General features: G+C 40.0%; 1 non-coding gene across 1 annotated transcript; it reads left to right on the top strand.

Moving 5' to 3' along the window:
- Positions 1-5,844: 5,844 nt before the first annotated feature.
- On the top strand, positions 5,845-5,986 carry LOC122914735. Its single transcript, XR_006385830.1, has one exon. It is a non-coding gene; the product is annotated as a U4 spliceosomal RNA (small nuclear RNA).
- Positions 5,987-12,540: the final 6,554 nt, after the last annotated feature.

Raw genomic sequence — 12,540 nt, forward strand, 5'->3', positions numbered from 1 at the left:
ATATCACTTAGCATAATACTCCCTAGCACCATCCATGTTGTTGCAAGTGGCAAGATTTCATTCCTTTTTATGCTAATATTCCATTGTACATACATATCAAATCTTATTTATACATTCAGTAGTCAATGACCCATTGGGTTGGACTGTTTGAAATACAAAGGCTCATTGCCTCTCACTGCTGAACTACTACTCCAGCAAATCAGCACGACGGACAGAGCCAGAACCTGAGCGCATACTCATCATGGAACTGACTAGAGAGGAAGGCCCCATACAGTAGTGCAGCTGCTTCCCTGAAAGTTCCCCCCATCTGCAGTGGATCTAACCTTGACAGCGGTTATATTGTTATGGACTGTGGACTGGATCCTGGCCAAAGGACCAAGTGGCACTCAGAGACTTTTTGAGGACCAGAGGTTGATTTCACACCAGCGGACTCAGAAGAGAGTATTCTCTCAAAGTCTAAACCCCAAGCACAAACAAAGGGGGTATTTATACATTTTTATTTCTGTATCTGTGCCACTCTTCCAGCTGTGTCTGGTAGGGCTAAGGGAAAGCCTGGGATGGCCCTGGGGCCAGGACTGGGATTCCCCTGCTGGACTGGGGCCAGGACTGGGATTCCCCTGCTGCCACTTCAGAACATAGGGTTTCCTTATCAGTATACATGGGAAACAAGGGTTTGGGTGCAACCACAGCACACACCTTGCTAATCCTGCCTATTCCACTATCCAGGAGGCTTCTTGCTCCCCACGTTTGTGACATTTTAAAGTTATACCTAAATGTGTTGGGGGCCATGAGGCCTGGTCGAAGGCATTGCCCCAGAAGGTTAAGGTTTGAACTGATGCAGGCCTAATTCTGCTGAGGGCCGGATAGCGCCACAGATAAGCATGGTCTGACAGTCTCTTGCCTTTTCCTCTGATCCCCATATCTCTCTCAAAGAGCCCCTTGCTAATCTGCCACAGACATCTCTCAGGCTTGTGGGCCAGAGCATCTTCAAGAAGGTAAATTATTCTGTACTCAAGACACTGGAGAACTTTAAATGTGAACCACAATAGACACTTTCCTCCCTAGGTTGATGTTTGTCCAAGGCTTTCACAAGCCTAACCACTGAAATACATGCTGCCTCCAGCAAAGGTAATGCCTTCTCATTCCTACTTCTCTCCTATATACTTAGTTTCTTCAGATAGCTTCCCATTTTCCATTTACCTATATCCTGTTTTCCTGCAATTCCTTACTACCTAGTTCATCCCTAAAACTTCTCATTTTCCATTAACCTATATCCTGTTTTCCTTCAGACTCCAGACCAAAAAGCACATATTTCTGCTACCTCCCATGGCTTTCTGAGGGACGTGACTACTCAAGAGGCAAGACCCTGTCCCCCATCCCTGCCGCCAGTCTGTACCCACTATAGCTTACACTAGAATAACTTGTGCTGAACAAAGAGAAATTATCTGATGAGTGCTTCAGCCCTTTGATGTCCTTTGCACAAATGTAACTCCCTACCCCAATTAAACTACCTATATAAGAAGTTCTAAAGTAAAATAAAATAAAATGGATATGCCTGACTACTGACCAGAACTCACTGTGTGGCTCTCCCATTCCTTTTGCCAACACCGCCCCTCCTTTGGGACACCTGGACCTGCCAAGGCTGGAACCCAGCATAAATTATTGCATGATCCAAAACCCATCCCATCCTGTGCCACTGATCTAGACGTGGGCCATCACAGTCATCACTGCCATCCAAGAGCACCTGGTCCTCAGTTACAGACAGGAACTCAGTTAAATCATGAAGATAAAGTCTTCCCTACTCCTTTAAAACTAACATATTTGGATGCCTGGGTGGCTCAGTGGGTTAAAGACTCTGCTTTCCGCTCAGGCCATGATCCTGAGGTCCTGGGATTGAGCCTCACATTGGGCTTTCTGCTCAGCAGAGAGTCTGTTTCCTCCTCTCTCTCTCTCTCCCTCTGCCTGCCTTTCTGACTACTTGTGATCTCTGTCTGTCAAATAAATAAATAAAATCTTTAAAACTAACATATTTGCCAATTCATGTTCCCCATTACATGTATTCACCAGATGACACCACCGAGCCTGTGCTTTGGAATGACTAAAGCAAGCCATATCCAGTTCCTTACCCACAACGGAGTTTTTCATATTTTCTTTTAATAGGTCTTTTCTTTCTCTCTAAGGATGTTACCTTCATCGAATTATACTGAGATCTGCATCCCACATCCAGGCCTAAATATCTGAATAAATGCCCTTTGCCTGTCCATTTCTCTAATATCAATTGTTTAGTGAGAACACACTTGCCACAATTCAGGCAAAAAAGAATGGTTGTGATGCCTATGGAACTGGAAACAAAAATGAGGAAAAACACAACTGGAGATTTGGAAATAACTAGGAAATAAAACAAGAAGAAATTATTCTTCTAATGCTGAGTCTGTTGTTCACCCCAGACCACTGTTCTGCACATGCTAATTCATCATGTTATAATGAGCTACAATATCACTTCATACAGAATAGGTCGCTTCTACTTCTGGCATGTCTGTTACACACACATCAAGGTCATATGCACATATGTATTTCATAGACACATCAAAACAACAGCTCAGTGTAACATACCTTTACTAGGGGCCATGATTCAATGCTTTAGAGTCTGAGCAGTAAGTCCAGACAAGGCCATTGAAACTAAAACAGGTTTAGGTAAGCTCTGCGGAAATCTTCTCTAAGGGACATGGGAGGCAGAAGCCTTGGGAAAAAGGAGATGGCTGCTCACAAAGGTGGATTGTTGTCATATCAGAAGTTACATTGCCTTGTGACTCTGCAGGGTGTTGTCTAGGGAACACACTAGTGAAAAGGGTAGGTGTCAGTTCAAGGCTCCTGGAAAACTACTGGTTACACACAGGAGATGCCAAATAGCAGTATCATGGAGTATGTGAACTACAAGGTCAACCATACCTCCATATAATCTGCAACATATCAACAATAATAACACAGTATTCATAAAGAGGAGAAAATGATACAATAGATAAACTGGAGGGGGGAATCACACATGGTTTTAACTTAAGGAACTGAGAGAATGGATTCCTAGGAATATTATTCCACTCCATTACCAAGTAGGGGATAGATACCATCAGCTCTCTACAATCTTCAATAGAGTGAGATAGTTTCACATTGGTGGTGGGATAACACATCATTCATTACACACCCATATTAATATATTAAAAACCATTATGTTTTATTAGTTAAAATGTATTAAGTACACCGACTATGTTATGCATTTCAAATCCACTCTATTATCCATGTTCAAAATACAAGATGCAAGCATAAAAAAGCCCTCAAATGCTGGTATCATGATGTGGAAGTAGTGATTACTATATATCTCAGGCCTGAGAATCATTAACAAATGTGTGTGTCCAATGATATGACATTGTAGGGAACTGTGAGCTAGGCTCTTTTTGCTATCTGTGAGGATTTCTGCATTTCAACCACAGCAACTCCTACTCTCTAAAGATCATTATGAAGATACATTAGTACTGAACTGGACAGCCACCTCTTTTTCTGTAAGGAACAATTAGTAAAACCTTGTATTTCTAGTTCGAGGAAGTTCTTTAGTTTTAATAAATGGATAACAATCATGATCTGAACACCTATCTCATGGTAACTTACATCAATATTATAACCATAAACAGCATCTCCATTTAGATTTTCTTCCTTTGTTGCATATTATCCTGTCCTTCATCTTCCATGGAAAATTAGGGATGCATGAGTCCCATCTAATGCAGAAGGGCATTGAATATCTTTGATATACCTACAATCAGCCACATGGTTTCACACACACACAGTAGGAATAAATAAATTTTCTGAAGTGATTTGAGAATTAGGTACATTATTATTAGTCACAAATCTCAAATAGGATCCATGTAATGAAAAAGCGCATTGAAATTAATTATATCTACGTAAAAGTCCACCCATTAAATCTCTTGCATATAACAACATATCTATTTCCTTTAACTTTGTCTTTTTCCTTGGAATAACTGTTTTGATACAGTGTACTGTCTGAATAGAGTGACTGATGTATGACTTTCTACTTGCTATCTGTCAAATGTTATTGACATCTGATGATCAGTTAAATAGTTTTCTAAACACTGGTATCTTTCAATCTACTTACTTGAATGTCCTCTCTGGTTTTTGCTTAAGTGTATATTGAAAAGAAGGCCTTTACACATGCATTATATTTCTAGGGTTTACATTTTTAAAAAATACTTTATTTATTTGACAGACAGAGATCATAAGTAGGCAGAGAGGTAGGCAGAGAGAGAGGGGAAAGCAGGCTCCCTGTCGAGCAAAGAACCTGATGTGGGGCTGGGGCGCCTGGGGGGCTCAGCGGGTTAAGCCGCTGCCTTAGGCTCAGGTCATGAACTCGGAGTCCTGGGATCAAGGCGCACATGGGCTCTCTGCTCAGCAGGGAGCCTGCTTCCTCCTCTCTCTCTGTCTGCCTCTCTGCCTGCTTGTGATCTCTCAGGACTCTGGGATCATGACCTGAGTGGAAGACACAGGCTTTAACCCATGAGGCACCCAGGCACCCCTAGGGTATGCATTTTTTTTGAAACTGAGTACAGACTGAATTCCAGTTAAATGTTTGACCACTTTTTTCACATTTTCCAGTTTTCTTCCTATGATAATGATGACGTTAAGTTGTGTGCTCCAGGGAGAGAGGTAAGACACATTCTTTATATTTGCATAGTTACTCTCCAAAATAAAATCTCTGATGTGGTATATGGAAGAGCACTCCTTAAGCATTTTTTTCTGCATTCTTTACATTTGTAAGCTTTCTATCCAGTATGAATTCTACTATGGTAACTAAGGTGTGAGTGCTGTTGAAAATTCTTTCCAATTTCTTTACATTTATATGCAATTCTGTGATAAATTCTGTGATGAGTAAGTGTTGAGAACAATCTAAAGGCCTTGCCACATTATTTACAATTCTAAGGTTTCTCTCCAGTATGAATTCTGCGATGTCCAGTAAGGGTTGATTGCCTCTTAAAGGCCTTGCCACATTCTGGACATTGGTAAGGTTTCTCTCCAGTATGAATTCTGTGATGTTGAGTAAGGGCTGCATGCCAGTTAAAGGCATTCTGGACATTGGTAAGGTATCTCCCCAGTATGAATTCTGTGATGTTGTGTAAGGGCTGAGTGCCAGTTAAAGGCCTTGCCACATTCTTTACACTTGTAACGTTTCTCTCCAGTATGAATTTTGTGATGTCGAGTAAGTGCTGAGTGAAATTTAAAATCTTTGCCACATTCTTTACATTTGTAGAATTTATCTCCAGTATGGATTTGCGTATGTCCAGTTAGTGATGAACAGTCCTTAAAGGTTTTACTAAATTACTCACATTTGTATGGTTTCTCTACTGTATGATTTCTGTGATGCTGAAATAGGGTTGAGCTGTATTTAAAGGTTTTGCTACATTCTTTACATTGGAAAAGTTTCTCTCTGTATGTATGTTTGAATATTTGATTGGAGCTTTTGTTGACAGAAACACACTGCTTTGCAGAAACAGTAGACTCAAAAAGTAAGGTTTTCAATGATATTTTATATCCTTCGCTATTCTGGTCATTTTGATTCTTATCAAGTGCAGTTCTCTCCAAATGGCTATGTCCTTCATGGTATCTTTAATGCCCTTCACTCTCCCCATCATTGTCCCAGTATGTCATTAAGTACACTTTTTCAGCAGCACTATTTTCTTATCTACCCATTGACACTTTTTGGAAAGAAGCTTCTATGCTGGGCTTCTGCAGGCAGCTTTGAGTGTCATGTGAAGATACAGCTGAAAGATATCAAATAAGAGAAGCTTAGCACACTGGCAGTATCATAGCCAATGAGGTTAATCTGAGGCATAATTATTGCTAACTGAAAACTTTTCTGAAAGATATCAAATAAGAGAAAAGTAAAGTCATTCTACTTATCACATTCAGATGAATATACAAATGTCTTCTAATATACAAGTTTCAGGTCAATCAAAGAATGTCAGGAAGATGGCCGAGAAGGAATCATGAGGACTTTATTCCTCTGTGGATACAGAACTTTGCACACAACATACAGACCACATATCCTAATAGATAATTCTGTGGTATTGTAATATTGTAGCACACATCATTTTCCTATATCTCAAATAATCAGCAAAAGTGTCATATGAGAATAAAATTGTGGAAGGATGGATTCTTAAACATAAAACTGAAATGAACCCAATAGAATACAGTAAAAATAGGAACATATCCACAATAGGAAGAGTTGGTTGTCAGAAAAGATCAACAAAATTGACAGCCCATGAACTAAATCAAGAGCAAATAAGTGAGAAAAGACCATGTAAAAGGAGAAATGAAGAAGTAAAAGCAGACACCATAGAACTAATACCATAGAAATAAAAGTAATTATAAAATAAGACAATGTATAATCATGTGCCAAGAAAGTGATACCAAAAGTCAACAATAAATTTCAAAAAGGGTATAACAATCATGAAGAAATATTTTAAAATTAAAACTTATCAACAACTACTAAGCACACTGAAAGGGTAGTGAAGAAACTCCCAACAAGGAAAAGGCCTGTGCTAGATGAATTCACTGGAGAATTCAAACAGACACTTCAGGACAAAGGACTTCAAATCTCCTCAAATATTTCCAAGGAGTGAAGAGCAGAGAAATCAGCAGAACATGCTCTCTAGGGCACCAGCGTTACTAGGTCATCTGAGCCAGGAGAAGACACTATAGATAAAGAAGTCTACAAACTACTACCTGTGAGGAATAGTCATGCAAAGTCCACAATAAAATAGAACAAACTAAGTCAAAAGCCGATTTTACCATTTGGCAACATAAATGAAAAATCTCGCTGGAATTAAGGCTGTTGAAGTATGGAAAACTATAAATTGAAGACTCCACAATAACAGAATGAAGATCAAAAAAGACATGATCATATTAATTGAGACAGAACACAAGTATGAGCATATTGGACATGTCATGATTAAAAATACTCAATAAAAGTGCCTGGGTTAGGGTGCCTGGGTGGCTCAGTTTGTTGAAGGCTCTGCCTTTGGCTCGGGTCATGATTGCAGGGTCCTGGGATCGAGCCCCATATCAGGCTCTCTGTTCAGCAGGGAGCCTGCTTCCCCCTCTCTCTCTGCCTGCCTCTCTGCCTACTTGTGATCTCTGTCTGTCCTAAAAATAAATAAAATCTTAAAAAAAAAAAAGAAAGAAAAGAAAAAAGTTGGAATAAACAACTTTCCTACTAAAAGAAGGGAAAACTGGGACGCCTGGGTGGCTCAGTGGGTTTAGCCTTTGCTTTCAGCTCAGGTCATGATCTCAGGGTTCTGGGATCAAGCCCCACATAGGGCTCTGCTCAGCAGGGAGGTGCTTCCCCCTCTCTCTCTGCCTGTCTCTCTCTGTCTACTTGGGATCTCTGTCAAATAAATAAACAAAGTATTTAAAAATATAAAATAAAATAAAATAATAAAATAAAATAAGGGAAAAACTACTGAAAATAAGTTTTCCTTTAAGGAAAAAAATACTAAAATTTAGTAGAGAAAGAAAATAAGAAAAATGTGAAATAAATATAATCAATCAGAATAAACAATAACAATATATTGAATGTAATGCTATTTTTATTTTTTATTGTTTTTTTGTTGGTTTTTTAAGAAAATTATTTCTCTTTTCTTTTTTTTTTAAAGATTTTATTTGTTTATTTGACAGACAGAGATCACAAGTAGACAGAGAGGCAGGCAGAGAGAGAGAGAGAGGGAAGCAGGCTCCCTGCTGAGCAGAGAGCCCAATGCGGGACTTGATCCCAGGACCCTGAGGTCATGATTTGAGCCGAAGGCAGCGGCTTAACCCACTGAGCCACCCAGGCGCCTATTTCTTTTTTATTAACATATAATGTATTCTTTGGTTCAGGTGTGTAATGCCCTTTTTAACCAAAATAATAAACAAAACTGGCAATGCTTTAATTAGATCAACAATTACATACTAATCAGGTAACTTAGAAAGTAAAATACCCAGATAATTCATAAAAATGCACAAGTTACTAAGAATGAATTATCAACCTTATACGAAGGAAACTGGGAATCTTCTTAGACTAACAACAGTTAGTTGTTTAATAACATCTTTAACAGTTTAATTTGGAAACAAAACTGTCTCAGCACAGAAAAGCCCAAGACCTAGGAATGATACTATATTTGATGAAGTCACTCTGTTCCCTAAATGATATATTGAGATGACACAACTTTCTTTGATTCAGATTCATTATTTTTCATTCATTCATTCATTCATTCATTGTCCTCTAGGTCAAAAAGTTGTTCCTCTATTTCTTCCTGCCTCCTGTTCATTGCATCAAGTCTGTTTCCAAACTGATTGCATTGTTAATCTCTTTGATTTTTTTAAAAGATTCATTTATTGAGACAGAGAAAGGGAGAGAGAAAGAGAGAGCATGAGTAGGAACTACACGAGGGGAGAGGAAAGAATACCAAGCAGACACCACAGTGAATGAGGAGCTTGACTTGGGGCTAGATCCCAGGATCCTGAGATAACTACCTGAACAAAAACGAAGAGTCAGATATTTAATGGAGTGAGATACTCACATGCCCCCATTTTTTTTTCCTGCTCTCTATGTTAAGGTTCTCATTATTCTTTTCTCATCTCTGGGAATATCCCTAAGATTGTTGCCTTAAATTCTCCATCAAGCAAGGTACTCATTTATGTTTCCCTTAGATCTCTAGCTATGACTGTAACTCATTTCACATAAGATAAATTTTTTCATCTTGGTATTTTGTCTAAGTCTCTGCCTTCTTCTGTATTTGGAAAAGCCACTGATGTGCCCTCTTCTATCCTTCAGGCCAGTGGTCTGCAGAGGCTCTCCTTGCTTGCTGTGGGAAATCTTTGGACCCTAGCCTCAGTGTGACTAGGTGAGCTCTGGTCTACCTGTGATAGGAGACCTGACATCAACTCCATCAGAGCTGAGGCCCTACAGAACTCCCTGCTCAGCAGATGTGGTGTGGGCAGGGGCCCACCTTGCTGGTCCTCAGGCAAGCCTCACCAAGAAGGGCAGTCCCACCAGAACACAGGGAAGTGGGGCTTGGTGCAAGAGAAGCAGACAGCCAGTGTCCCTTCTGAGTGGGGTTCTATGTTTATGCTATAGGGCGGGAGAGGGAAATGGTGCCATCCAACTTCTTTGTTCTTGAAAATGCATCCCACTGCAAGTTTTGTCTCAGGATAGCACTTCTAGACTACTGAATAATCTTCCACTCTGTGCCATCCTTCAGATGGTTGTTTCCATGTTGTCTGCCCCCAAGTTGTCTGCCTCCCTTCTCTCCAGGGGCATCACAGTGCACTCTTGGCCCTATCCCAGACAAACCTATTGCCTATACTCATGTGTTTGGCAATAAATCTGTATAACTTCACCTACATCCAGTGAAATAAAGACATAATAGTAAAACACCCATCAGGTTGCCAGGATTCCAGCTACAGCCTGTAACATGAAGACTGTTGCTATTGCCAAGCCCCAGAGGCCACACTACTGTGGGAAGAGGAATGATCATTCATCTGAGTCGAGTGGCCCATGGAAGGTTTATGACATCCCAACTGACATGGGTTGTGTGGTCCTGTGTGCTTGCTAAGCAGGACTAGAGGAAGGAAAAGATGGAGACAAATCACAGAGAAGTTGACTCCAAGACTGTGGCAATGTGAATCCATATCAAGAAATGACTTCTGTAAGCAAATGAAAAGAAAGCACAAGATTTTCAGAATACATTTCAACTTGTTAGCTATGTTGGGGGGATAAAAAAAGAATAGAAAACTTCAGTTACTACAGAAATCCCACAATACATTGATTTTTTAATACATTTCTGATTGAAATTTTAAGGATAATGATGTGTTTACAGAAACTAAAAGGATTCTATCTCTGTGGTCTTAGTGTAAGAAAAAGTTCCAAAGAACAATAAAAAACACTAACCATGAAAGTTGAAATGACAAATTAGAGGACAAGAAAATTAAGAACTACTGATATGGTAACATGGGGATAGGCACAACAATCCAAGATTTCCAAGTGCTCCAGTGGATTCTAACACAGGCTAAAATGGACAGCCTCTACAGGAACTAAGTCACAGGTCATCCCTGAGTTATCTATAGATAGGTCACTCTTGCAAACCCTCTATGCCTGTGGTCATGTTAGTGTTGGGACACAAAGACACACAAAATACACAACACACATTTTCTTTATTCATTAATGTATCTGACTCTGACAGAGTCTTCACTTCTTTCATCTCTCTCTTCCCTCTATACCTTCCTTGAGCTCCCACCTCAAATATACTTCCTTAAGCTTCCTGAGATGACCCCAGATGCACTTTAGTTCATGTTCTTGAATGAAAACAATCCAAATTTAAGTAATTGGAACAGGGGTACCTGTATGGCTTAGTTGGTTAAGTGGTTATGACTCAGGTCATGATCTCAGGGTCCTGGGGTTGAGCCCTGTATTGGGCTCTCTGCTTATCAGGGAGACAGCTTCAGAAATCCCTTTTTCTCTGCCCTTTACCCTACTAACTCTCTCCCTCTCTCTAAAATAAATATTAAATATTAAATAATAATAATAATAAAGTATAGCTCCTGGGTGCTAATCGGTTAAGCAATGAACTCTTTGTTTCAGATCAGGTCATAATCTCAACGTCATATTATGGAGCCCTGGGTCAGACTTTGAGCTCAGCAGGATGTTGGCTTGGGATTCTCTCTCCCTCTCAGTCTGCCCCACCCTGCTGCACTCCTTTGTACTTTCTCTAAATTAAGTGAATAACTCCTAAGAAAAATGTATTGGAAATTATTTAAATATTTTTCAAATAAGTCAAGAAATGTATACAAGACATTAATATGGGTTACAGATTTTAAAGGGATTGGATATAACATTTTTACTCTAAATCTGTATTTAATCAATTTTCTCATAAGGCCATAAATAATTAAAAGTCTAAGTAGCTGTTCATCAGCTATGCATTTACATGTAGCATAAAATCCCTGGGCATTAAGATTAAGGATACTCTTAATTCTAGGGCCTTTTTGAAACAACTAGTTTTGGGGCATCTGGGTGGCTTAGTGGGTTAAGCCTCTGTCTCCAGCTCAGGTCATGATCTCAGGGTCCTTGGATGGAGCCCCACATCGGGCTCTCTGCTCAGCAGGAAGCCTGCTTCTCCCTCTTTCTCTGCCTGCTGCTCTGCCTACTTGTGATATTTCTCTCTCTGTCAAATAAATAAATTAAATCTTTTTTTAAAATCTTAAAAAAAAAAAAGAAAAGAAAGAAACAGCTAGTTTCAGGACAAAGTGTGATCGCCTTTGCACCAGATGCTGTGGTGAAGTTCAAGAGATGTTCTCAAATATCTACATCCATGTGTGTGACATTTATATATTACACTGGCCCATAGAATAGTAGTGTTCAATGGCATTGTGGGAGTACTACCTTGGGGAAAATGGTGTTCCATGAAGGAAAACAGAACGAATTCAGATCAAATTCCCTAAATCCTATCAGATTGACCATCTCCTTTGCTACAAGGAACATGGATTGATGCCTAGTGGTGAGGCAGGTATCTTGGGGCAAAGAAAGGGCAAGAATAAGTGCAATGTCTGGTGATAAACAACACTAGAGAGAAGAAATGGAAAAACCAGAGTATATCTAGGGTATCTGAGCTATTTTATAAGACCTGAGCATCTACCTACTCACTGTGTACATAACACAAAATATGTGTCTTCTTTCCTACAAGTACACAGCAGCCTTTTCATGGTATAGCTGACCACAAGATGACACATACTAAATAATGAATTATTATCCTTCTTTTTTTAAAAAGATTTAATTCACTTATTTGATGTACAGTGTGTGTGTACAATCACAGGGAACAGAAGGCAGAGGGAGAGAGACATATCTGGCTGAGCAGGGAGCCAGTTATGGAGCTCCTTCCCAGGACCAGCCTGTTCTGAGTAAAGGCAGATGCTTAACTAAGTCACCCGGGTGTCCCTATCCTTCAACTGATCCAATTTTAAATGTAAGCGTAACAGTGTACTCAAATTAATTTTACCAGCTTCTACAACTGATAAGAACCCACTTTTCACTCAGGTCAGGAGTATAAGGAGAGCATGGGCTGTGAAACAACATAGGGACATCTAACCTAAAAACTGGGTGGGCTGTTTGAAGCAGAAATAGTCACCTCTATTTGCTGGTGACAAAGAGGGAGAAACAGGGAACACAAGCAGGGGGAGCTGCAGACAGAGGGAGGGGGAGAAGCAGGCTTTCCACTGAGCAGGGAGCCCAATACTTGGCTTACCCTCAGGACCCCAGGATCATGATCTGAACCAAAGGCAGACACCCAACTGACTGAGCCACCCACTTGCCCCTCAATTCTCTTTCTTTCTTTCTTTTTTTTCTTTTTAGAATTTATTTATTTATTTGACAGAGATCCCAAGTAGGCAGAGAGGCAGGCAGAGGGTAGGGGGGAAGCAGGGTCCCTGCTGAGCAGAGAAAATGAT

The sequence above is a fragment of the Neovison vison genome, chromosome 7, assembly GCF_020171115.1.
Source record: "Neovison vison isolate M4711 chromosome 7, ASM_NN_V1, whole genome shotgun sequence".
Lineage (NCBI taxonomy): Eukaryota > Metazoa > Chordata > Mammalia > Carnivora > Mustelidae > Neogale > Neogale vison.